Here is a 26636-nt window from a genome sequence, read left to right as displayed (position 1 = left end):
TCCCTGACATGGAGTCAGATTTGAGAAACGTTGGCCACTTTTCTGAAGTCATTTAAAAGGGCTCTGTCGTTGCTATGACTATACGGACACTTCTTACGTCTTCCCCTGGATGCCTTTACGTGATGACGATTCCAACGGGCTCGATTGCTCGTTCACAGGCCCTACAAATGAAAAAAACCTTTAGCTAGCAAGTCTTTTCTTGCTGCGTAACGCGCGTGGAAGACACCGACCCTCTCCTGTTCCAAGCGTTAGTTTAGCCTGTTATATTTCTCCGGTCATCTTTTCACTCGTTATAGGAGTTACAAACATCACAAAGTAGTTAATTTAAAGCGTTTTATAGCAATTTATATCCGTTTAGTGCGATTTTGGGACATTTATTTTTGCAACGATGTGAAAAGTTGGGCACGCTTTTCAGTTCATCCCGAACGTAGTTGACATTTCCACATGGCAAGAGGACAGCTTTCCACCAAAAGACGATTTCTCCCAAGAAAGGATCCTTTGCCCAAGATACTGATGGAAGAACAGCTCAAGGTAGGACATTTTTATTATGATAAATCGTGTTTCTGTCGAAACATTTTAGTGGCTTAGGACGCCATGTTTTTTGACGTAGCTTCGCTTGGCGCAAACTGTATTGAAAAGTAAGGATAAATTAAAAAATGTAATAACGCAATTGTATTAAGAATTAAATTGTCTATCAATCCCTGTCCACCCTATATTTTTTAGTCACGTTTATGAGTATTTATGTATAAGAGTAGATCACTGTCTAAGTGGCGCAAGGACGTTTTCTTTACCAGCTTGTCTACATTTCACATTGTCTAACCATGATTTTGGTGGCTAAATATAAACATTTTCGATCAAACTGTATATGCATGTTGTAATGTGATGTTACAGGAGTGTCATCGGAAGAATTCTGAGAAGGTTAGTGAAAAAATTAATATCTTTTGGCGATGTTGACTTTTATCGCTCACTTTGGCTAGAATCAATGCTGGGCTGCTAATTGCTATGTGCTAAGCTAATATAACGATTTATTGTGTTTTCGCTGTAAGACACTTAGAAAATCTGAAATATTGTCTGTATTCACAGGATCTGTGTCTTTCGATTCGTGTATGCTGTGTATTTTTACGAAATGTTTGATGATTAGTAGTTAGGTAAACACGTTGCTCATTGTAATTATTCTAGTCCATTTGTGATGGTGGGTGCAATTGTAAACTATGCCATCTACCTGAAATATGCACTTTTTTCTAACAAAACCTATCCCATACCATAAATATGTTATCAGACTGTCATCTAATGAGTTTTTTTGTTGGTTAGGGGCTATAAATATCTTAGTTTAGCCGAATTGGTGATGGCTACTGGTGTTGGTGGACAAATAAAAGATGGTGGAATATGCTAATGTGTTTTTAGGTAATAGATGTACATCTTTACATATTGTGTCTTCCCTGTAAAACATTTTAAAAATCGGAAATGTTGACTGGATTCATAAGATCTGTGTCTTTCATTAGCTGTATTGGACTTTAATGTGTGAAAGTTAAATATTTTAAAAAAATATTTTTTTTGAATTTCGCGGCACTGGTTTTTCAGTGGGGGGGGGGGGGGAGTGCCGCTAGCGGCACGCTGATCCTAGACAGGTTAAAGAAAAACTAACAGGTCTGTGAGAGCCGGAATTCTTACTGGTTGGTAGGTGATCAAATACTTATGTCATGCAATAAAATGTAAATGAATTACTTAAAAATTATACAGTGGGGCAAAAAAGTATTTAGTCAGCCACCAATTGTGCAAGTTCTCCCACTTAAAAAGATGAGAGAGGCCTGTAATTTTCATCATAGGTACACTTCAACTATGACAGACAAAAGGAGAAAAGAAATCCAGAAAATCACATTGTAGGATTTTCTATGAATTTATTTGCAAATGATGGTGCCTATAATTTCCACCTTTTGTCTATTCCATTTGCACAACAGCATGTGACATTTATTGTCAATCAGTGTTGCTTCCTAAGTGGACAGTTTGATTTCACAGAAGTGTGATTGACTTGGAGTTACATTGTGTTGTTTAAGTGTTCCCTTTATTTTTTTGAGCAGTGTATTATAGAGTACATGTCAAAAGTTAGGACACATCTACTCATTCAAGGGGTTTTTCTTTTTATTTGACTATTTTCTACATTGTAGAATAATAGTGAAGACATCAAAACTGTGAAATTATCCAATGGATTATGATAATTTAATGGTAGAAAAGTGAAAGTGAAAAAACACAAGTTTACATCCATTACTTTAATGCTCCGTGATGTGTCTCAGGCAGCCAGGTGTAGGCTATGTGTCTCAGGCAGCCAGGTGTAGGCTATGTGTCTCAGGCAGCCAGGTGTAGGCTGTGTGTCTCAGGCAGCCAGGTGTAGGCTGTGTGTCTCAGGCAGCCAGGTGTAGGCTATGTGTCTCAGGCAGCCAGGTGTAGGCTATGTGTCTCAGGCAGCCAGGTGTAGGCTGCGTGTCTCAGGCAGCCAGGTGTAGGCTATGTGTCTCAGGCAGCCAGGTGTAGGCTATGTGTCTCAGGCAGCCAGGTGTAGGCTGCGTGTCTCAGGCAGCCAGGTGTAGGCTGTGTGTCTCAGGCAGCCAGGTGTAGGCTGTGTGTCTCAGGCAGCCAGGTGTAGGATATGATTCTCAGGCAGCCAGGTGTAGGCTATGTGTCTCAGGCAGCCAGGTGTAGGCTATGTGTCTCAGGCAGCCAGGTGTAGGCTATGTGTCTCAGGCAGCCAGGTGTAGGCTATGTGTCTCAGGCAGCCAGGTGTAGGCTATGTGTCTCAGGCAGCCAGGTGTAGGCTATGTGTCTCAGGCAGCCAGGTGTAGGCTATGTGTCTCAGGCAGCCAGGTGTAGGCTATGTGTCTCAGGCAGCCAGGTGTAGGATATGATTCTCAGGCAGCCAGGTGTAGGCTATGTGTCTCAGGCAGCCAGGTGTAGGATATGTGTCTCAGGCAGCCAGGTGTAGGCTATGTGTCTCAGGCAGCCAGGTGTAGGATATGTGTCTCAGGCAGCCAGGTGTAGGCTATGTGTCTCAGGCAGCCAGGTGTAGGCTATGTGTCTCAGGCAGCCAGGTGTAGGCTATGTGTCTCAGGCAGCCAGGTGTAGGCTATGTGTCTCAGGCAGCCAGGTGTAGGATATGTGTCTCAGGCAACACACCACTGGTTCTGGTTCAATGAACTAAGAAGACCAGACCCAGCTGCTATTGGGTGGGTGTCTGTGGGAGACACACCCGTTTAAGGAGACCAGATCTGATGGTAAGTGGCCTGAGTGAACTATCAAATTTATCCACCATCTTTGATACAGCCAAATATAATATTGTTCAGCTTGGGGTTGTAGTACAGGGTTCATTTGAAATGTGTTTTGAGGGTCAGAACCTTCCTGAACTACTGCAGCAGCTCTCTCTCTCTCTCTCTCTCTCTCTCTCTCTCTCTCTCTCTCTCTCTCTCTCTCTCTCTCTCTCTCTCTCTCTCTCTCTCTCTCTCTCTCTCTCTCTCTCTCTCTCTCTCTCTCTCTCTCTCTCTCTCTCTCTCTCTCTCTCTCTCTCTCTCTCTCTCTCTCTCTCTCTCTCTCTCTCTCTCTCTCTCTCTCTCTCTCTCTCTCTCTCTCTCTCTCTCTCTCTCTCTCTCTCTCTCTCTCTCTCTCTCTCTCTCTCTCTCTCTCTCTCTCTCTGAGGGCAGTGCGGAGTGGTTCTAATTGGAGTGGTTTAACGTATTTGCAGGAAAACATCAATACAGTGAAAACAATCCCACAAATGGTTGTTGCAAGAAATGAAAAGAAACACAAAGAAACAAAATGTCTTGATCATTGCAGAGAGCACAAACAGTCAATGGGAGTAGTGCAGTAAGGGAGAATGAGAGAGGTTCAAGTAGGAGAATGAGAGAGGGGCAAGAAGAAAAGCAAGTAGGAGAATGAGAGAGGGGCAAGAAGAAAAGCAAGTAGTAGAATGAGAGAGGGGCAAGAAGAACAGCAAGAGGAGAATGAGAGAGGGGAAGGAGAACAGCAAGTAGGAGAATGAGAGAGGGGAGGGAGAACAGCAAGTAGGAGAATGAGAGAGGGGAGGGAGAACAGCAAGAGGAGAATGAGAGAGGGGAGGGAGAACAGCAAGAGGAGAATGAGAGAGGTTCAAGTAGGAGAATGAGAGAGGGGAGGGAGAACAGCAAGTAGGAGGATGAGAGAGGGGAGGGAGAACAGCAAGAGGAGAATGAGAGAGGGGAGGGAGAACAGCAAGAGGAGAATGAGAGAGGGGAGGGAGAACAGCGAGAGGAGAATGAGAGAGGGGAGGGAGAACAGCAAGAGGAGAATGAGAGAGGGGAGGGAGAACAGCAAGAGGAGAATGAGAGAGGGGAGGGAGAACAGCAAGTAGGAGAATGAGAGAGGGGAGGGAGAACAGCAAGAGGAGAATGAGAGAGGGGAGGGAGAACAGCAAGTAGGAGGAATGAGAGAGGGGAGGGAGAACAGCAAGAGGAGAATGAGAGAGGGGAGGGAGAACAGCAAGAGGAGAATGAGAGAGGGGAGGGAGAACAGCGAGAGGAGAATGAGAGAGGGGAGGGAGAACAGCAAGAGGAGAATGAGAGAGGGGAGGGAGAACAGCAAGAGGAGAATGAGAGAGGGGAGGGAGAACAGCAAGTAGGAGAATGAGAGAGGGGAGGGAGAACAGCAAGAGGAGAATGAGAGAGAGGGGAGGGAGAACAGCAAGAGGAGGATGAGAGAGGGGAGGGAGAACAGCAAGAGGAGAATGAGAGAGGGGAGGGAGAACAGCAAGTAGGAGGATGAGAGAGGGGAGGGAGAACAGCAAGAGGAGAATGAGAGAGGGGAGGGAGAACAGCAAGAGGAGAATGAGAGAGGGGAGGGGAGAACAGCAAGAGGAGAATGAGAGAGGGGAGGGAGAACAGCAAGAGGAGAATGAGAGAGGGGAGGGAGAACAGCAAGAGGAGAATGAGAGAGGGGAGGGAGAACAGCAAGTAGGAGAATGAGAGAGGGGAGGGAGAACAGCAAGAGGAGAATGAGAGAGGGGAGGGAGAACAGCAAGAGGAGGATGAGAGAGGGGAGGGAGAACAGCAAGAGGAGAATGAGAGAGGGGAGGGAGGAACAGCAAGTAGGAGGATGAGAGAGGGGAGGGAGAACAGCAAGAGGAGAATGAGAGAGGGGGAGGGAGAACAGCAAGAGGAGAATGAGAGAGGGGAGGGAGAACAGCAAGAGGAGAATGAGAGAGGGGAGGGAGAACAGCAAGAGGAGAATGAGAGAGGGGAGGGAGAACAGCAAGAGGAGAATGAGAGAGGGGGAGGGAGAACAGCAAGTAGGAGAATGAGAGAGGGGAGGGAGAACAGCAAGTAGGAGAATGAGAGAGGGGAGGGAGAACAGCAAGAGGAGAATGAGAGAGGGGAGGGAGAACAGCAAGAGGAGGATGAGAGTGGGGAGGGAGAACAGCAAGAGGAGAATGAGAGAGGGGAGGGAGAACAGCAAGAGGAGAATGAGAGAGGGGAGGGAGAACAGCAAGAGGAGAATGAGAGAGGGGAGGGAGAACAGCAAGAGGAGGATGAGAGAGGGGAAGGAGAACAGCAAGAGGAGAATGAGAGAGGGGAGGGAGAACAGCAAGTAGGAGAATGAGAGAGGGGAGGGAGAACAGCAAGATGAGGATGAGAGAGGGGAGGGAGAACAGCAAGAGGAGGATGAGAGAGGGGAGGGAGAACAGCAAGTAGAAGAATGAGAGAGGGGAGGGAGAACAGCAAGTAGGAGAATGAGAGAGGGGAGGGAGAACAGCAAGAGGAGGATGAGAGAGGGGAGGGAGAACAGCAAGTAGGAGGATGAGAGAGGGGAGGGAGAACAGCAAGTAGGAGGATGAGAGAGGGGAGGGAGAACAGCAAGAGGAGAATGAGAGAGGGGAGGGAGAACAGCAAGAGGAGAATGAGAGAGGGGAGGGAGAACAGCAAGAAGAAGAATGAGAGAGGGGAGGGAGAACAGCAAGAGGAGAATGAGAGAGGGGAGGGAGAACAGCAAGTAGGAGAATGAGAGAGGGGAGGGAGAACAGCAAGAGGAGAATGAGAGAGGGGAGGGAGAACAGCAAGAGGAGGATGAGAGAGGGGAGGGAGAACAGCAAGAGGAGAATGAGAGAGGGGAGGGAGAACAGCAAGTAGGAGGATGAGAGAGGGGAGGGAGAACAGCAAGAGGAGAATGAGAGAGGGGAGGGAGAACAGCAAGAGGAGAATGAGAGAGGGGAGGGAGAACAGCAAGAGGAGAATGAGAGAGGGGAGGGAGAACAGCAAGAGGAGAATGAGAGAGGGGAGGGAGAAACAGCAAGAGGAGAATGAGAGAGGGGAGGGAGAACAGCAAGTAGGAGAATGAGAGAGGGGAGGGAGAACAGCAAGTAGGAGGAATGAGAGAGGGGAGGGGAGAACAGCAAGAGGAGAATGAGAGAGGGGAGGGAGAACAGCAAGAGGAGGATGAGAGTGGGGAGGGAGGAGAACAGCAAGAGGAGAATGAGAGAGGGGAGGGAGAACAGCAAGAGGAGAATGAGAGAGGGGAGGGAGAACAGCAAGAGGAGAAAGGAGAGAGGGGAGGGAGAACAGCAAGAGGAGGATGAGAGAGGGGAAGGAGAACAGCAAGAGGAGAATGAGAGAGGGGAGGGAGAACAGCAAGTAGGAGAATGAGAGAGGGGAGGGAGAACAGTAAGAGGAGGATGAGAGAGGGGAGGGAGAACAGCAAGAGGAGGATGAGAGAGGGGAGGGAGAACAGCAAGTAGAAGAATGAGAGAGGGGAGGGAGAACAGCAAGTAGGAGAATGAGAGAGGGGAGAGGGAGAACAGCAAGAGGAGGATGAGAGAGGGGAGGGAGAACAGCAAGTAGGAGGATGAGAGAGGGGAGGGAGAACAGCAAGTAGGAGGATGAGAGAGGGGAGGGAGAACAGCAAGAGGAGAATGAGAGAGGGGAGGGAGAACAGCAAGAGGAGAATGAGAGAGGGGGAGGGAGAACAGCAAGAAGAAGAATGAGAGAGGGGAGGGAGAACAGCAAGAGGAGAATGAGAGAGGGGAGGGAGAACAGCAAGAGGAGAATGAGAGAGGGGAGGGAGAACAGCAAGAGGAGAATGAGAGAGGGGCAAGGAAGAACAGCAAGAGGAGAATGAGAGAGGGGAGGGAGAACAGCAAGAGGAGAATGAGAGAGGGGAGGGAGAACAGCAAGTAGGAGAATGAGAGAGGGGAGGGAGAACAGCAAGTAGGAGAATGAGAGAGGGGAGGGAGAACAGCAAGAGGAGAATGAGAGAGGGGAGGGAGAACAGCAAGAGGAGAATGAGAGAGGGGAGGGAGAACAGCAAGTATGAGAATGAGAGAGGGGAGGGAGAACAGCAAGTAGGAGGATGAGAGAGGGGAGGGAGAACAGCAAGTAGAAGAATGAGAGAGGGGAGGGAGAACAGCTAGTAGGAGGATGAGAGAGGGGAGGGAGAACAGCAAGAGGAGAATGAGAGAGGGGAGGGAGAACAGCAAGTAGGAGAATGAGAGAGGGGAGGGAGAACAGCAAGAGGAGAATGAGAGAGGGGAGGGAGGACAGCAAGAGGAGAATGAGAGAGGGGAGGGAGAACAGCAAGAGGAGAATGAGAGAGGGGAGGGAGAACAGCAAGTAGGAGAATGAGAGAGGGGAGGGAGAACAGCAAGAGGAGAATGAGAGAGGGGAGGGAGAACAGCAAGTATGATATTGAGAGAGGGGAGGGAGAACAGCAAGAGGAGAATGAGAGAGGGGAGGAAGAACATCAAGAGGAGAATCAGAGAGGGGAAGGAGAACAGCAAGTAGGAGAATGAGAGAGGGGAGGGAGAACAGCAAGAGGAGAATGAGAGAGGGGAGGGATAACAGCAAGCAGGAGAATGAGAGAGGGGAGGGGAGAACAGCAAGAGGAGAATGAGAGAGGGGAGGGAGAACAGCAAGAGGAGAATGAGAGAGGGAGGGAGAACAGCAAGTAGGAGAATGAGAGAGGGGAGGGAGAACAGCAAGAGGAGAATCAGAGAGGGGAAGGAGAACAGCAAGTAGGAGAATGAGAGAGGGGAGGGAGAACAGCAAGAGGAGAATGAGAGAGGGGAGGGAGAACAGCAAGTAGGAGAATGAGAGAGGGGAGGGAGAACAGCAAGAGGAGAATGAGAGAGGGGAGGGAGAACAGCAAGAGGAGAATGAGAGAGGGGAGGGAGAACAGCAAGAGGAGAATCAGAGAGGGGAGGGAGAACAGCAAGAGGAGAATGAGAGAGGGGAGGGAGAACAGCAAGAGGAGAATGAGAGAGGGGAGGGAGAACAGCAAGAGGAGAATGAGAGAGGGGAGGGAGAACAGCAAGAGGAGAATGAGAGAGGGGAGGGAGAACAGCAAGAGGAGAATGAGAGAGGGGAGGGAGAACAGCAAGAGGAGAATGAGAGAGGGGAGGGAGAACAGCAAGTAGGAGAATGAGAGAGGGGAGGGAGAACAGCAAGTAGGAGAATGAGAGAGGGGAGGGAGAACAGCAAGAGGAGAATGAGAGAGGGGAGGGAGAACAGCAAGAGGAGGATGAGAGTGGGGAGTGAGAACAGCAAGAGGAGAATGAGAGAGTGGAGGGAGAACAGCAAGAGGAGAATGAGAGAGGGGAGGGAGAACAGCAAGAGGAGAATGAGAGAGGGGAGGGAGAACAGCAAGAGGAGGATGAGAGAGGGGAAGGAGAACAGCAAGAGGAGAATGAGAGAGGGGAGGGAGAACAGCAAGTAGGAGAATGAGAGAGGGGAGGGAGAACAGCAAGATGAGGATGAGAGAGGGGAGGGAGAACAGCAAGAGGAGGATGAGAGAGGGGAGGGAGAACAGCAAGTAGAAGAATGAGAGAGGGGAGGGAGAACAGCAAGTAGGAGAATGAGAGAGGGGAGGGAGAACAGCAAGTAGGAGGATGAGAGAGGGGAGGGAGAACAGCAAGTAGGAGGATGAGAGAGGGGAGGGAGAACAGCAAGAGGAGAATGAGAGAGGGGAGGGAGAACAGCAAGAGGAGAATGAGAGAGGGGAGGGAGAACAGCAAGAAGAAGAATGAGAGAGGGGAGGGAGAACAGCAAGAGGAGAATGAGAGAGGGGAGGGAGAACAGCAAGAGGAGAATGAGAGAGGGGAGGGAGAACAGCAAGAGGAGAATGAGAGAGGGGCAAGAAGAACAGCAAGAGGAGAATGAGAGAGGGGAGGGAGAACAGCAAGAGGAGAATGAGAGAGGGGAGGGAGAACAGCAAGTAGGAGAATGAGAGAGGGGAGGGAGAACAGCAAGTAGGAGAATGAGAGAGGGGAGGGAGAACAGCAAGAGGAGAATGAGAGAGGGGAGGGAGAACAGCAAGAGGAGAATGAGAGAGGGGAGGGAGAACAGCAAGTATGAGAATGAGAGAGGGGAGGGAGAACAGCAAGTAGGAGGATGAGAGAGGGGAGGGAGAACAGCAAGTAGAAGAATGAGAGAGGGGAGGGAGAACAGCAAGTAGGAGGATGAGAGAGGGGAGGGAGAACAGCAAGAGGAGAATGAGAGAGGGGAGGGAGAACAGCAAGTAGGAGAATGAGAGAGGGGAGGGAGAACAGCAAGAGGAGAATGAGAGAGGGGAGGGAGGACAGCAAGAGGAGAATGAGAGATGGGAGGGAGAACAGCAAGAGGAGAATGAGAGAGGGAGGGAGAACAGCAAGTAGGAGAATGAGAGAGGGGAGGGAGAACAGCAAGAGGAGAATGAGAGAGGGGAGGGAGAACAGCAAGTATGATATTGAGAGAGGGGAGGGAGAACAGCAAGAGGAGAATGAGAGAGGGGAGGAAGAACAGCAAGAGGAGAATCAGAGAGGGGAAGGAGAACAGCAAGTAGGAGAATGAGAGAGGGGAGGGAGAACAGCAAGAGGAGAATGAGAGAGGGGAGGGATAACAGCAAGCAGGAGAATGAGAGAGGGGAGGGAGAACAGCAAGAGGAGAATGAGAGAGGGGAGGGAGAACAGCAAGAGGAGAATGAGAGAGGGGAGGGAGAACAGCAAGTAGGAGATGAGAGAGGGGAGGGAGAACAGCAAGAGGAGAATCAGAGAGGGGAAGGAGAACAGCAAGTAGGAGAATGAGAGAGGGGAGGGAGAACAGCAAGAGGAGAATGAGAGAGGGGAGGGAGAACAGCAAGTAGGAGAATGAGAGAGGGGAGGGAGAACAGCAAGAGGAGAATGAGAGAGGGGAGGGAGAACAGCAAGAGGAGAATGAGAGAGGGGAGGGAGAACAGCAAGAGGAGAATCAGAGAGGGGAGGGAGAACAGCAAGAGGAGAATGAGAGAGGGGAGGGAGAACAGCAAGAGGAGAATGAGAGAGGGGAGGGAGAACAGCAGGTAGGAGGATGAGAGAGGGGAGGGAGAACAGCAAGAGGAGAATGAGAGAGGGGAGGGAGAACAGCAAGAGGAGAATGAGAGAGGGGAGGGAGAACAGCAAGAGGAGAATGAGAGAGGGGAGGGAGAACAGCAAGTAGGAGGATAAGAGAGGGGAGGGAGAACAGCAAGAGGAGAATGAGAGAGGGGAAGGAGAACAGCAAGAGGAGAATGAGAGAGGGGAGGGAGAACAGCAAGAGGAGAATGAGAGAGGGGAGGGAGAACAGCAAGTAGGAGAATTAGAGAGGGGAGGGAGAACAGCAAGAGGAGAATGAAAGAGGGGAGGGAGACCAGCAAGAGGAGAATGAGAGAGGGGAGGGAGAACAGCAAGTAGGAGGATGAGAGAGGGGAGGGAGAACAGCAAGTATGAGGATGAGAGAGGGGAGGGAGAACAGCAAGATGAGAATGAGAGAGGGGAGGGAGAACAGCAAGAGGAGAATGAGAGGGGAGGGAGAACAGCAAGTAGGAGAATGAGAGAGGGGAGGGAGAACAGCAAGTAGGAGAATGAGAGAGGGGAGGGAGAACAGCAAGAGGAGAATGAGAGAGGCTGAGGGAGAACAGCAAGAGGAGAATGAGAGAGGGGAGGGAGAACAGCAAGAGGAGAATGAGAGAGGGGAGGGAGAACAGCAAGTAGGAGGATGAGAGAGGGGAGGGAGAACAGCAAGTAGAAGAATGAGAGAGGGGAGGGAGAACAGCAAGTAGGAGGATGAGAGAGGGGAGGGAGAACAGCAAGAGGAGAATGAGAGAGGGGAGGGAGAACAGCAAGTAGGAGAATGAGAGAGGGGAGGGAGAACAGCAAGAGGAGAATGAGAGAGGGGAGGGAGGACAGCAAGAGGAGAATGAGAGAGGGGAGGGAGAACAGCAAGAGGAGAATGAGAGAGGGGAGGGAGAACAGCAAGTAGGAGAATGAGAGAGGGGAGGGAGAACAGCAAGAGGAGAATGAGAGAGGGGAAGGAGAACAGCAAGTATGATAATGAGAGAGGGGAGGGAGAACAGCAAGAGGAGAATGAGAGAGGGGAGGAAGAACAGCAAGAGGAGAATCAGAGAGGGGAAGGAGAACAGCAAGTAGGAGAATGAGAGAGGGGAGGGAGAACAGCAAGAGGAGAATGAGAGAGGGGAGGGATAACAGCAAGCAGGAGAATGAGAGAGGGGAGGGAGAACAGCAAGAGGAGAATGAGAGAGGGGAGGGAGAACAGCAAGAGGAGAATGAGAGAGGGGAGGGAGAACAGCAAGTAGGAGAATGAGAGAGGGGAGGGAGAACAGCAAGAGGAGAATCAGAGAGGGGAAGGAGAACAGCAAGTAGGAGAATGAGAGAGGGGAGGGAGAACAGCAAGAGGAGAATGAGAGAGGGGAGGGAGAACAGCAAGTAGGAAAATGAGAGAGGGGAGGGAGAACAGCAAGAGGAGAATGAGAGAGGGGAGGGAGAACAGCAAGAGGAGAATGAGAGAGGGGAGGGAGAACAGCAAGAGGAGAATCAGAGAGGGGAGGGAGAACAGCAAGAGGAGAATGAGAGAGGGGAGGGAGAACAGCAAGAGGAGAATGAGAGAGGGGAGGGAGAACAGCAAGTAGGAGGATGAGAGAGGGGAGGGAGAACAGCAAGAGGAGAATGAGAGAGGGGAGGGAGAACAGCAAGAGGAGAATGAGAGAGGGGAGGGAGAACAGCAAGAGGAGAATGAGAGAGGGGAGGGAGAACAGCAAGTAGGAGGATGAGAGAGGGGAGGGAGAACAGCAAGAGGAGAATGAGAGAGGGGAGGGAGAACAGCAAGAGGAGAATGAGAGAGGGGAGGGAGAACAGCAAGTAGGAGAATTAGAGAGGGGAGGGAGAACAGCAAGAGGAGAATGAGAGAGGGGAGGGAGACCAGCAAGAGGAGAATGAGAGAGGGGAGGGAGAACAGCAAGTAGGAGGATGAGAGAGGGGAGGGAGAACAGCAAGTATGAGGATGAGAGAGGGGAGGGAGAACAGCAAGATGAGAATGAGAGAGGGGAGGGAGAACAGCAAGAGGAGAATGAGAGGGGAGGGAGAACAGCAAGAGGAGAATGAGAGAGGGGAGGGAGAACAGCAAGTAGGAGAATGAGAGAGGGGAGGGAGAACAGCAAGAGGAGAATGAGAGAGGGGAGGGAGAACAGCAAGAGGAGGATGAGAGAGGGGAGGGAGAACAGCAAGAGTAGAATGAGAGAGGGGAGGGAGAACAGCAAGAGGAGAATGAGAGAGGGGAGGGAGAACAGCAAGAGGAGAATGAGAGAGGGGAGGGAGAACAGCAAGAGGAGAATGAGAGAGGGGAGGGAGAACATCAAGAGGAGAATGAGAGAAGGGAGGGAGAACAGCAAGTAGGAGAATGAGAGAGGGGAGGGAGAACAGCAAGTAGGAGGATGAGAGAGGGGAGGGAAAACAGCAAGTAGGAGAATGAGAGAGGGCAGGGAGAACAGCAAGAGGAGAATGAGACAGGGGAGGGAGAACAGCAAGTAGGAGAATGAGAGAGGGGAGGGAGAACAGCAAGAGGAGAATGAGAGAGGGGAGGGAGAACAGCAAGAGGAGAATGAGAGAGGGGAGGGAGAACAGCAAGAGGAGAATGAGAGAGGGGAGGGAGAACAGCAAGTAGGAGAATGAGAGAGGGGAGGGAGAACAGCAAGAGGAGAATGAGAGAGGGGAGGGAGAACAGCAAGTATGATAATGAGAGAGGGGAGGGAGAACAGCAAGAGGAGAATGAGAGAGGGGAGGGAGAACAGCAAGAGGAGAATGAGAGAGGGGAGGGAGAACAGCAAGAGGAGAATGAGAGAGGGGAGGGAGAACAACAAGAGGGGAATGAGAGAGGGGAGGGAGAACAGCAAGTAGGAGAATGAGAGAGGGGAGGGAGAAAAACAAGAGGAGAATGAGAGAGGGGAGGGAGAACAGCAAGAGGAGAATCAGAGAGGGGAGGGAGAACAGCAAGAGGAGAATGAGAGAGGGGAGGGAGAACAGCAAGAGGAGAATGAGAGAGGGGAGGGAGAACAGCAAGTAGGAGAATGAGAGAGGGGAGGGAGAACAGCAAGTAGGAGAATGAGAGAGGGGAGGGAGAACAGCAAGAGGAGAATGAGAGAGGGGAGGGAGAACAGCAAGAGGAGAATCAGAGAGGGGAGGGAGAACAGCAAGAGGAGAATGAGAGAGGGGAGGGAGAACGACAAGAGGAGAATGAGAGAGGGGAGGGAGAACAGCAAGAGGAGAATCAGAGAGGGGAGGGAGAACAGCAAGAGGAGAATGAGAGAGGGGAGGGAGAACAGCAAGTAGGAGAATGAGAGAGGGGAGGGAGAACAGCAAGAGGAGAATCAGAGAGGGGAAGGAGAACAGCAAGTAGGAGAATGAGGGAGGGGAGGGAGAACAGCAAGAGGAGAATGAGAGAGGGGAAGGAGAACAGCAAGTAGGAGAATGAGAGAGGGGAGGGAGAACAGCAAGAGGAGAGTGAGAGAGGGGAGGGAGAACAGCAAGAGGAGAATGAGAGAGGGGAGGGAGAACAGCAAGTAGGAGAATGAGAGAGCGGAGGGAGAACAGCAAGAGGAGAATCAGAGAGGGGAGGGAGAACAGCAAGAGGAGAATGAGAGAGGGGAGGGAGAACAGCAAGTAGGAGGATGAGAGAGGGGAGGGAGAACAGCAAGTAGGAGAATGAGGGAGGGGAGGGAGAACAGCAAGAGGAGAATGAGAGAGGGGAGGGAGAACAGCAAGTAGGAGAATGAGAGAGGGGAGGGAGAACAGCAAGAGGAGAATGAGAGAGGGGAGGGAGAACAGCAAGAGGAGAATGAGAGAGGGGAGGGAGAACAGCAAGTAGGAGAATGAGAGAGGGGAGGGAGAACAGCAAGAGGAGAATCAGAGAGGGGAAGGAGAACAGCAAGTAGGAGAATGAGAGAGGGGAGGGAGAACAGCAAGAGGAGAATGAGAGAGGGGAGGGAGAACAGCAAGTAGGAGAATGAGAGAGGGGAGGGAGAACAGCAAGAGGAGAATGAGAGAGGGGAGGGAGAACAGCAAGAGGAGAATGAGAGAGGGGAGGGAGAACAGCAAGTAGGAGAATGCGAGAGGGGAGGGAGAACAGCAAGAGGAGAATCAGAGAGAGGGAGGGAGAACAGCAAGAGGAGAATGAGAGAGGGGAGGGAGAACAGCAAGAGGAGAATGAGAGAGGGGAGGGAGAACAACAAGTAGGAGAATGAGAGAGGGGAGGGAGAACAGCAAGAGGAGAATGAGAGAGGGGAGGGAGAACAGCAAGTAGGAGAATGAGAGAGGGGAGGGAGAACAGCAAGAGGAGAATCAGAGAGGGGAAGGAGAACAGCAAGAGGAGAATGAGAGAGGGGAGGGAGAACAGCAAGAGGAGAATGAGAGAGGGGAGGGAGAACAGCAAGAGGAGAATGAGAGAGGGGAGGGAGAACAGCAAGTAGGAGAATGAGAGAGGGGAGGGAGAACAGCAAGTAGGAGGATGAGAGAGGGGAGGGAGAACAGCAAGAGGAGAATCAGAGAGGGGAAGGAGAACAGCAAGTAGGAGAATGAGAGAGGGGAGGGAGAACAGCAAGAGGAGAATGAGAGAGGGGAAGGAGAACAGCAAGAGGAGAATGAGAGAGGGGAGGGAGAACAGCAAGAGGAGAATGAGAGAGGGGAGGGAGAACAGCAAGTAGGAGAATGAGAGAGGGGAGGGAGAACAACAAGAGGAGAATGAGAGAGGGGAGGGAGAACAGCAAGAGGAGAATCAGAGAGGGGAAGGAGAGTAGATTTAAAGGATGAAGGCCTGAAATTATAATGAAATACACGCAGTCAACCCCTCCACCTCAATCTGTTCACTCTACCAGTCAGCCTCCCTCTTTATCCCTCCCCCATCTTTATGGTATCCCTCTGTTCTCTCAGGCATGTCTCTTTCTCCTCCCTCCCCCTTTCTGCTCTCTCTCCCTCTTCGTCTCGTCCTCTCTTTCACCCCCCCCACCCCATCTCTCCTCCTCTCCTCCTCTCTGCTCTCTCCAGGTCCTCTTCCATCCCTCCTCTCCCTGAGTTGTTGTTTCACACCAGGCTGTGTAGAGCAGACAAAAAAATAAACAAGTTGGCTTCTTCCTCTGTCCCTGAATGAAAGTTTATAGAGAACAAAGAACATATAGCAGCACCAGCCAGGCACAGGATAACTCAGAGCAGAGGAGAGGAAATGAAAAGAGAGGAGGAGATGAGAGGAGAAGAGAAGAGAAGAGAGGAGAGGAGAGGAGAGGAGAGGAGAGGAGAGGAGAGGAGAGGAGAGGAGAGGAGAGGAAGGAAAATAGAGGACAGGAGGGGAGGGGAAGGAAAATAGAGGAGGGGAGGTGAAGGGAGGAGAGGGGAGGGGAAGGAAAATAGAGGAGGGGAGGTGAAGGGAGGAGAGGGGAGGGGAAGGAAAATAGAGGAGGGGAGGTGAAGGGAGGAGAGGGGAGGGGAAAGGAGAAGACAGGAGGGGAGGGGAAAGGAGGAGAGATGGGAGAAGTTTGAGAAAAATGGTTGAGGAGCCTGCTGTAGCTGTGCATATTGGGGATATATAATATAATGACTGTATAATTGATTTACAGTGCAGAGAAAAAGGAACCATCAGCATGGTTAAATTTATCAAAGCCCTCTGCTCCCCCCCCCCTCCCTCCCCCTGTGATTATTTTAATGTTTTGTTTGAAGACTTAGGCAGGTAGGAGAGATGGATGGGACAGATGAGGTAAGAGACAAAGAGAAGTGGAGAGAAAGAGAGCGACGGACAGAGATAATATACGAGCACGTGAGAAAAGGCCTGGGGGAAAGAGGAAAGAGGAAGAGAAATGTCTGAGGTATCAAACTAAAAATTGAATTAAATCAAGGTCCCAAAAAAAAGGACAGCAGAAGAAGTGACATTTGGGCATTTTACAAGACGTTTGAGCCACAGTTCATGTCTGTTTTAACGTTACAATCACAGAGCCTGCGTTTCTTACAGCCCAATATCACCAAACACATTCATGTAACACACACCTTCTCTTTCTCCCACTGCAGGTTCCCACCTATGAGATTGCAATTCAGATGGTGGGCAGGAAACATTGACTTTTACAATAATAAAGCCTATGGGAGACTATTACCTCCCTAACCGCAGCTGTTCATCTCTCTCTCTCTCTCTCTCTCTCTCTCTCTCTCTCTCTCTCGCTCTCTCGCTCTCTCGCTCTCTCTCTCTCTCTCTCTCTCTCTCTCTCTCTCTCTCTCTCTCTCTCTCTGTCTCTCTGTCTCTCTCTCTCTCTCTCTCTCTCTCTCTCTCTCTCTCTCTCTCTCTCTCTCGCTCTCTCGCTCTCTCGCTCTCTCGCTCTCTCGCTCTCTCGCTCTCTCGCTCTCTCGCTCTCTCGCTCTCTCGCTCTCTCTCTCTCTCTCTCGCTCTCTCTCGCTCTCTCGCTCTCTCGCTCTCTCTCTCTCTCTCTCTCTCGCTCTCTCGCTCTCTCGCTCTCTCGCTCTCTCGCTCTCTCGCTCTCTCGCTCTCTCGCTCTCTCGCTCTCTCGCTCTCTCTCTCTCGCTCTCTCGCTCTCTCGCTCTCTCGCTCTCTCTCTCTCTCTCTCTCTCTCTCTCTCTCTCTCTCTCTCTCTCTCTCTCTCGCTCTCCATCCATCCATCAGTAGTGCTCCAGTAGAGCGCAGAGGGTCTTCGAATTGTCCTCATAAATTGTGCATGTGCACGTGTGTTTCTGTGTGTGTGTCGGGGTGCAAAGAGGGGCTAAGTGAGCAGTAAAGAACAGAGGGTCCCGCCCACCACCTGCAACTTTTCCTCACACGAAAGCTTACCCTGGATGCCCCAGGAGGAATGACTGCTTCCCCTGTGGAGGGGGGAGGATGGCGATAGAGAGACGGGGAGGATGGCGATAGAGAGAGGGGGAGGATGGAGAGGGAGATGCCGGTCTCCCGGGTGGAGCAGTGGTCTAGGGCACTGCATCGCAGTGCTAGCTGCGCCACCAGAGTCTCTGGGTTCACGCCCAGGCTCTGTCACAGCCGGCCGCAACCGGGAGGTCCGTGGGGCGACGCACAATTGGCATACCGTCGTTAGGGAGGGATTAGCCGGTAGGGATATCCTTGTCTCAGTATGTAAAAATGTAATAAAAATGTATGCACTCTACTGCAAGTCGCTCTGGATAAGAGCGTCTGCTAAATGACTAAAATGTAAAATGTAAACGTAAATGCCGTGTGTGGCGGAGGATGGCGATAGAGAGACGGGGAGGATGGCGATAGAGAGACGGGGAGGATGGCGATAGAGAGACGAGGAGGATGGCGATAGAGAGACAGGGGAGGATGGCGATAGAGAGACGGGGAGGATGGCGATAGAGAGAGGGGGAGGATGGAGAGGGAGATGCCGTGCGTGACCCAAGTGGATGTTACACATTGGTGGTAGAAGAGGTAAGTTTCCTAGCCAGATGACTCACGCTACATCACTATTCAAAGATGGCGTCTATTTGTCTTGTCCCGTCCCACCCCATGCATATATAGTTTTCTTCATATATGTTGTGTATATATATTTTTAAATATTTTTAATCTAAATTTCCATCTACGGACTGAACATACTCTCCTGCAACCCTCCTCACCCAATGTGGTACGGAGCTGCTATTTTTATACTTTAGAACCAAAACCCCCATCAGAAGCTAGCCAGCTAAACTAGCTACTAGCTAGTAGTCTGTTAGCCACTGCTAGCGGCCCTTACCGTTAACTCGGACATCAGCCAGCCTCAACCCAATCCATTCCTGCCAGTCTGCACAGTGCGATATCAACCCAGGGCGTATCGGACTGCTCTTTTCTCTACCACATCTCCGGGTTCCTACCACTAGCTCTGAACCTTTACACCGGATCATCTCAGCTAGCTAGCTGCTATCCGAGTGGCTACTCCTGGCTAACGTCTCTGTCCCGAAGCAAGCACCAGTTAGCCTGGAGCTAGGCCCATCTCCTGGCTATCCGAAGAGGTCCTTCTGCCAATTATTGGGCTACAATACCTATTTTGCCAATTGGCCTGGACCCTTTTACTGCCGACACGGAGCCCCGCCGATCCATCACGACTGGTTTACCGACGTAACCGTCCGAAGGGGTTTCAACAGGCTATTCTGTTACGATGTCGCAGAAGATCTACTAGCCCCGGCCCGCTAGCTATTCTGAACGCTGTGTCTCGCCATGTTAGTGACTGCCGAACAGCACCCTGACTCCCCTATAGCTGCTCTTTTGATCACTCGGCATCACATGTTAGTGCCTACCGAACAGCACCCTGACGCCCCATAGCTGCTCTTTTGATCACTCGGCATCACATGTTAGTGCCTACCGAACAGCACCCTGACGCCCCTATAGCTGCTCTTTTGATCACTCGGCATCACATGTTAGTGACTGCCGAACAGCCCTATAGCTGCTCTTTTGATCACTCGGCATCACATGTTAGTGACTGCCGAACAGCCCTATAGCTGCTCTTTTGATCACTCGGCATCACATGTTAGTGACTGCCGAACAGCCCTATAGCTGTTCTTTTGATCACTCGGCATCACATGTTAGTGACTGCCGAGCAGCCCTATAGCTGCTCTTTTGATCACTCGGCATCACACAGCTGATGCCCCCTGGACTGTTTCAATAACACGGTACCTCATTCTGTTCACCTGTCGGCCCAACCTCGAACTCAGGTCCTGTATGGACCTAACTAACCCGCTCTGCCCATTCCATAGCCATGTACCCGTTGTTGTCTAATTCTTAAGGCTAGGGGGTGCTGTTGTCACTATTTATGGTAATCGTGTAATTTTTGAAACGGCTTCCTACAAAATTCTTGATCGTACAATATGCATATTATTATTATTATTGGATAGAAAACAGTCTATAGTTTCTATAGGAGTTGAAATTTTGTCTCTAAGTGGAACAGAAGTCATTCTACAGCAATTTCCCTGACATGGAGTCAGATTTCAGAAATGTTGGCCCCTGTTCTGGAGTCAGTTTTAAGGCCAATGTTATTCCTATGAGTATACGGACACTGCTTACGACTTCCCCTGGATGCCTTTACGTGATGACGATTTGAATGGGGTCGATTGCGCAATCACAGGCACTATAAATAAAAAAACCCTGTAGCTAGGAACTCTTTTCTTGCTGCGTCACGCGCGCGGCGGCCACCGACCCGCACTTGTTCCAAGCATTAGTGTAGGGAGTAATATAATGGTGGCTAAATATGCACATTTTCGAACAAACTGTATATGTATGTTGTAATGCGATGTTACAGGGGTGTCATCTGAAGAATTCTGAGAAGGTTAGTGAAAAAAATAATATATTTTGGCGATGTTTACGTTATCGCTCTCTTTGGCTAGAATCAATGCTGGGGTAATGTTTGCACATGTGCTATGTGCTATGCTAATATAACGATTTATTGTGTTTTCGCTGTAAGACACTTAGAAAATCTGAAATATTGTCTGTATTCACAGGATCTGTGTCTTTCGATTAGTGTATGCTGTGTATTTTTACGAAATGTTTGATGATTAGTAAGTAGGTAAACACGTTGCTCTAAGTAGTTATTCTAGTCCATTTGTGACGGTGGGTGCAATTGTAACCTATGCCATCTACCTGAAATATGCACTTTTTTCTAACAAAACCTATCCCATACCATAAATATGTTATCAGACTGTCATCTGATGAGTTTTTTTCTTGGTTAGGGGCTATAAATATCTTAGTTTAGCCGAATTGGTGATAGCTACTGGTGTTGGTGGACAAATAAAAGATGGTGGATTATGCTAATGTATTTTTAGGTAATAGATGTACATCTTTACATATTGTGTCTTCCCTGTAAAACATTTTAAAAATCGGACATGTTGGCTGGATTCACAAGATCTGTGTCTTTCATTAGCTGTATTGGACTTTAATGTGTGAAAGTTAAATATTTAAAAAAAAAAGTTAAATTACAGTGGGGGGGGGGGGGGGGGGGGGGGGGGGGGGGGGGGGGGGGGAGTGCCGCTAGCTCTCATCCTAGACAGGTTAACTGGTGCCTCCAGAGACTAAACCTCTCTCATCGTCACTCAACGCCTAGGTTTACCTCCACTGTACTCACATCCTACCATACATTTGTCTGTACATTATGCCCTGAATCTATTCTATCGCACCCAGAAATCTGCTCATTTTATTCTCTGTCCCCAACGCACTAGGCGACCAGTTCTTTTAGCCTTTAGCCGTACCCTTATCCTACTCCTCCTTTGTTCCTCTGGTGATGTAGAGGTTAATCCAGAACCTGTAGCCCCAGTTCCACTCCTATTCCCCAGGTAGTCTCATTTGATGACTTCTGTAACCGTAAAAGCCTTGGTTTTATGCATGTTAACATCAGAAGCCTCCTCCCTTAGTTTTTTTTATTCACTGCTTTAGCACACTCTGCCAACCCTGATGTCCTAGCCGTGTCTGAATCCTGGCTTAGGAAGACCACCAAATATTCTGACATTTCCATCCCCAACTACAACATTTTCCGCCAAGATAGAACTGCCAAAGGGGGTGGAGTTGCAATCTACTGCAGAGATAGTCTACAGAGTTCTGTCTTACTATCCAGGTCTGTACCCAAACAATTCAAGCTTCTACTTTTAAAAATCCACCTTTCCAGAAACAAGTCTATCACTGTAGCCGCTTGTTATAGACCCACCTCAGCCCCCAATTGTGCCCTGGACTCCATATGTGAATTAATTGCCCCCCATTTATCTTAAGAGTTTGTACTGTTAGGTGACCTAAACTGTGATATGCTTAACACCCCAGCCGTCCTACAATCTAAGCTAGAATCTAAGCTTTCCTGCGTCCGTAATGGGTCCGCGGTCAAACGACCACCCCTCATCGCTGTCAAACACTCAATAAAACACTTCAGCGAGCAGGCTTTTCTAACTGACCTGGCCCGGGTATCCTGGAAGGATATTGACCTCATTCCAACAGTAGAGGATGCTGGCTTATTCTTTAAAAGTGCATTCCTCACCACCGTAAATAAGCGTGCCCCATTCAAAAAATTGTTGTTTGTTTCACTCCAGACTTGACTGCCCTTGACCAGCACAAAAAACATCCTGTGGCGTTCTGCATTAGCATCGAACAGCCCCCACGATATGCAACTTTTCAGGGAAGTTAGGAACCAATATACACAGGCAGTTAGGAAAGCTAAGGCAAGCTTTTTCAAGCAGAAATGTCCATCCTGTAGTACAAACTCAAATGTTCTGGGACACTGTAAAGTCCATGGAGAATAAGAGCACCTCCTCCCAGCTGCCCACTGCACTGAGGCTAGGAAACTCTGTCACCACCAATAAATCTACGATAATTGAGAATTTCAATAAGTATTTCTCTACAGCTGGCCATGCTTTCCACCTGGCTACCCCTACACCGGTCAACAGCTCTGCACCACCCACAACAACTTGCCCAAGCCTCCCCCATTTCTCCTTCACCCAAATCCAGATAGCTGATGTTTTGAAAGAGCTGCAAAATCTGTATCCCTACAAATCAGCCGGCTAGAAAATCTGGACCCTCTCTTTCTAAAATTATCCGCCGCAATTGTTGCAACGCCTATTACTAGCCTGTTCAACCTCTCTTTCATATCGTCTGAGATACCTAAAGATTGGAAAGCTGCCGCGGTCATTCAACCTCTTCATAGGGGGAGACACTCTAGACCCAAACTGTTACAGACCTATTACTATTCTACCCTGCCTTTCTAAGGTCTTTGAAAGCCAAGTTAACAAACATATCACTGACCATTTCGAATCCCACCGTACCTTCTCCGCTGTGCAATCCGGTTTCTGAGCTGGTCACGGGTGCACCTCAGCCACGCTCAAGGTACTAAACGATATCATAACCGGCATCGATAAAAGACAGTACTGTGCAGCCGTCTTCATCGACCTGGTCAAGGCTTTCGACTCTGTCAACCACTGCATTCTTATCGGCAGACTCAACAGCCTTGTTTTCTCTAATGACTGCCTCGCCTGGTTCACCAACTACTTCTCAGATGCTGCTGGTGTGTCAAATCGGAGGGCCTGTTGTCCGGACGTCTGGCAGTCTCAGGGTTCAATTCTCTGGCCGACTCTTTTCTCTGTATACAATGAGATCGCTCTTGCTGCTGGTGATTCTCTGATCCACCTCTACGCAGATGACACCATTCTGTATTCATCTGGCCCTTCTTTGGACACTGTGTCAATTAACTAACCTCCAGACGAGCTTCAATACCATACAACTCTCCTTCCGTGGCCTCCAACTGCTCTTAAATGGAAGTAAAACTAAATGCATGCTATTCAACAGATCGCTACCCGCACCCGCCCGCCCGCCTAGCATCACTACTCTACTGGACGGTTCTGACTTAGAATATGTGGACCACAACAACTACCTAGGTGTCTGGCTAGACTGTAAACTCTCCTTCCAGACTTGTTTTTGTCATATGTCATGTATGTCATACTCTCTTCGTTCTGTTCCTGTCCACTTAGAAATCACTCGCTCTGTGTCTCTGTGTGAAAAGCGTTTCCTCTGTTTCCTGCCGTAGAGAGGAGATTCAACAACTCTCAGAGGACAACGGAAGTAAATCATTCATTATCAGTTCATGTTTCAGACCATCTCATGAAAAATAATTACTTTTGTCTATTTAGGCAAAAATGTACATTTTTTTGCCTGAACGTTCAAGAGGATAATAACAGTTGGTTATTGTTGTAAAATCAACGCTTTTCAGCATCAGGGTTTTTTTTTTAAACACATTGGTTTAGTTTATAAAAAGATTCTTAGTTGGTAGAGCACGGCGTTTGCAATGCCAGCATTGTGGGCTCAGTTTCCACGGGGTGACAGGTATGAAAATGGATCAACTCACTCTGGATAACAGCATCTGCCTTATGTAAAAAAAAAAATGATTTAATGAAACATTGATTTTTGTCTTTTAGCCGAGGGAAAAACAGATCTGTTTGTTCTGAAGTGTCTGTTAATCTGAGAGATACTGTATAAGAAAGTGGAACATCAGAAAGTAGAATAGAATAAAGTGGAATAGAATAAAGTGGAATATCAGAAAGTGGAATATCAGAAAATGGAATAGAAGAAAGTGGAATATGAGAAAGTGGAATAGAAGAAAGTGGAACATCAGAAAGTGGAAAAGAATAAAGTGGAATATCATAAAGTGGAATATCATAAAGTGGAATATCAGAAAGTGGAATATCAGAAAGTGGAATAGAATAAAGTGGAATATCAGAAAGTGGAATAGAAGAAAGTGGAATAGAATAAAGTGGAATATCAGAAAGTGGAATAGAAGAAAGTGGAATATCAGATAGTGGAATAGAAGAAAGTGGAATAGAAGAAAGTGGAATAGAATAAAGTGGAATATCAGAAAGTGGAATAGAAGAAAGTGGAATATCAGATAGTGGAATAGAAGAAAGTGGAATAGCACAAACTGTTTGGACGCTTCAGACACAAGTTGGCACATCGGCAGAACAAACTTCCGACGAATCCGGTGAAGCGTGTGGTCACTGAGCAAAACGGAGAACATCGTCGTGTTCATGATTCTCAGTGGGGATAGTATAGTAACTATATAACTATAGTGCGGCCATATTAGTCTCTAGGCCAAACCGTTCCGACTCTGCAGGCGTTTTCGTGAGAATACAGATTTGTTTGGGGGATGTCTCCTGCTCTGACAAACACTGCTGTAGCTCTGACACATTCCACTGTAGACGTGGTGGATTTAGATGTAACCCGTATCGCTGGCTTACACTGACGGATGTTGATGGGGACTTTTTGTAGTATGCTAATTGAATTTCCATGGCAGCCGTCCCTTCCCTGTGCAAGGTGGATACATAGAACACGTCAGAATGTTCCGTACTGTTCAGTACCGCTGTTCAGTACCAATGTTCAGCACCACTATTCAGTACCACTATTCAGTACTGTTCAGTACCAATGTTCAGTACCAATGTTCAGTACCACTATTCAGTACCACTATTCAGTACCAATGTTCAGTACCACTATTCAGTACCACTATTCAGTACCAATGTTCAGTACCACTATTCAGTACCGATGTTCAGTACCACTATTCAGTACCACTATTCAGTACCGATGTTCAGTACCACTATTCAGTACCAATGTTCAGTACCACTATTCAGTACCAATGTTCAGTACCACTATTCAGTACCACTATTCAGTACCACTATTCAGTACCAATGTTCAGTACCACTATTCAGTACCAATGTTCAGTACCACTATTCAGTACCACTATTCAGTACCAATGGTCAGTACCACTATTCAGTACCACTATTCAGTACCACTATTCAGTACCAATGTTCAGTACCACTATTCAGTACCAATGTTCAGTACCACTATTCAGTACCACTGTTCAGTACCAATGATCAGTACCACTATTCAGTACCACTATTCAGTACCAATGTTCAGTACCACTATTCAGTACCAATGTTCAGTACCACTATTCAGTACCAATGTTCAGTACCACTATTCAGTACCACTATTCAGTACCAATGTTCAGTACCACTATTCAGTACCACTATTCAGTACCAATGGTCAGTACCACTATTCAGTACCACTATTCAGTACCACTATTCAGTACCAATGTTCAGTACCACTATTCAGTACCAATGTTCAGTACCACTATTCAGTACCACTGTTCAGTACCAATGATCAGTACCACTATTCAGTACCACTATTCAGTACCAATGTTCAGTACCACTATTCAGGTTCCTAGCAGTCTTCCCATTATGACCAGCCTCAGAGACATCTAGCTGACTAATAGCAAATAGCCCCCTATTCCCTATATAGTGCACTACCTTTGACCAGAGCCCTATTCCCTATATAGTGCACAACCTTTGACCAGAGCCCTATTCCCTATATAGTGCACTACCTTTGATAAGAGCAACAAGGGTCCTGGTCTGAAGTAGTGGACCACTGTCTCACCAGACTGTAGTGTTGGTCTGGTCTGCATTCATACCCCTGTCTCACCAGACTATTATGTTGGTCTGGTCTGCATTCATACCCCTGTCTCACCAGACTGTAGTATTGGTCTGGTCTGCATTCATACCCCTGTCTCACCAGACTGTAGTGTTGGTCTGCATTCATACCCCTGTCTCACCAGACTGTAGTGTTGGTCTGCATTCATACCCCTGTCTCACCAGACTGTAGTGTCTGTCTGCTCTGCATTCATACCCCTGTCTCACCAGACTGTAGTGTCTGTCTGCTCTGCATTCATACCCCTGTCTCACCAGACTGTAGTGTTGGTCTGGTCTGCATTCATACCCCTGTCTCACCAGAATGTAGTATTTGTCTGGTCTGCATTCATACCCCTGTCTCACCAGACTGTAGTGTCTGTCTGGTCTGCATTCATACCCCTGTCTCACCAGACTGTAGTGTCTGTCTGGTCTGCATTCATACCCCTGTCTCACCAGACTGTAGTGTTGGTCTGGTCTGCATTCATACCCCTGTCTCACCAGACTGTAGTGTTGGTCTGCATTCATACCCCTGTCTCACCAGACTGTAGTGTCTGTCTGGTCTGCATTCATACCCCTGTCTCACCAGACTGTAGTGTCTGTCTGGTCTGCATTCATAACCCTGTCTCACCAGACTGTAGTGTCTGTCTGGTCTGCATTCATACCCCTGTCTCACCAGACTGTAGTGTCTGTCTGGTCTGCATTCATACCCCTGTCTCACCAGACTGTAGTGTCTGTCTGGTCTGCATTCATACCCCTGTCTCACCAGACTGTAGTGTCTGTCTGGTCTGCATTCATACCCCTGTCTCACCAGACTGTAGTGTTGGTCTGCATTCATACCCCTGTCTCACCAGACTGTAGTGTCTGTCTGGTCTGCATTCATACCCCTGTCTCACCAGACTGTAGTGTCTGTCTGGTCTGCATTCATACCCCTGTCTCACCAGACTGTAGTGTTGGTCTGGTCTGCATTCATACCCCTGTCTCACCAGACTGTAGTGTCTGTCTGGTCTGCATTCATACCCCTGTCTCACCAGACTGTAGTGTCTGTCTGGTCTGCATTCATACCCCTGTCTCACCAGACTGTAGTGTCTGTCTGGTCTGCATTCATACCCCTGTCTCACCAGACTGTAGTGTCTGTCTGGTCTGCATTCATACCCCTGTCTCACCAGACTGTAGTGTTGGTCTGGTCTGCATTCATACCCCTGTCTCACCAGACTGTAGTGTCTGTCTGGTCTGCATTCATACCCCTGTCTCACCAGACTGTAGTGTTGGTCTGGTCTGCATTCATACCCCTGTCTCACCAGACTGTAGTGTTGGTCTGGTCTGCATTCATACCCCTGTCTCACCAGACTGTAGTGTCTGTCTGGTCTGCATTCATACCCCTGTCTCACCAGACTGT

The sequence above is a fragment of the Salvelinus fontinalis genome, chromosome 30, assembly GCF_029448725.1.
Source record: "Salvelinus fontinalis isolate EN_2023a chromosome 30, ASM2944872v1, whole genome shotgun sequence".
Taxonomy (NCBI): domain Eukaryota; kingdom Metazoa; phylum Chordata; class Actinopteri; order Salmoniformes; family Salmonidae; genus Salvelinus; species Salvelinus fontinalis.
This window is presented reverse-complemented; position numbering follows the sequence as displayed.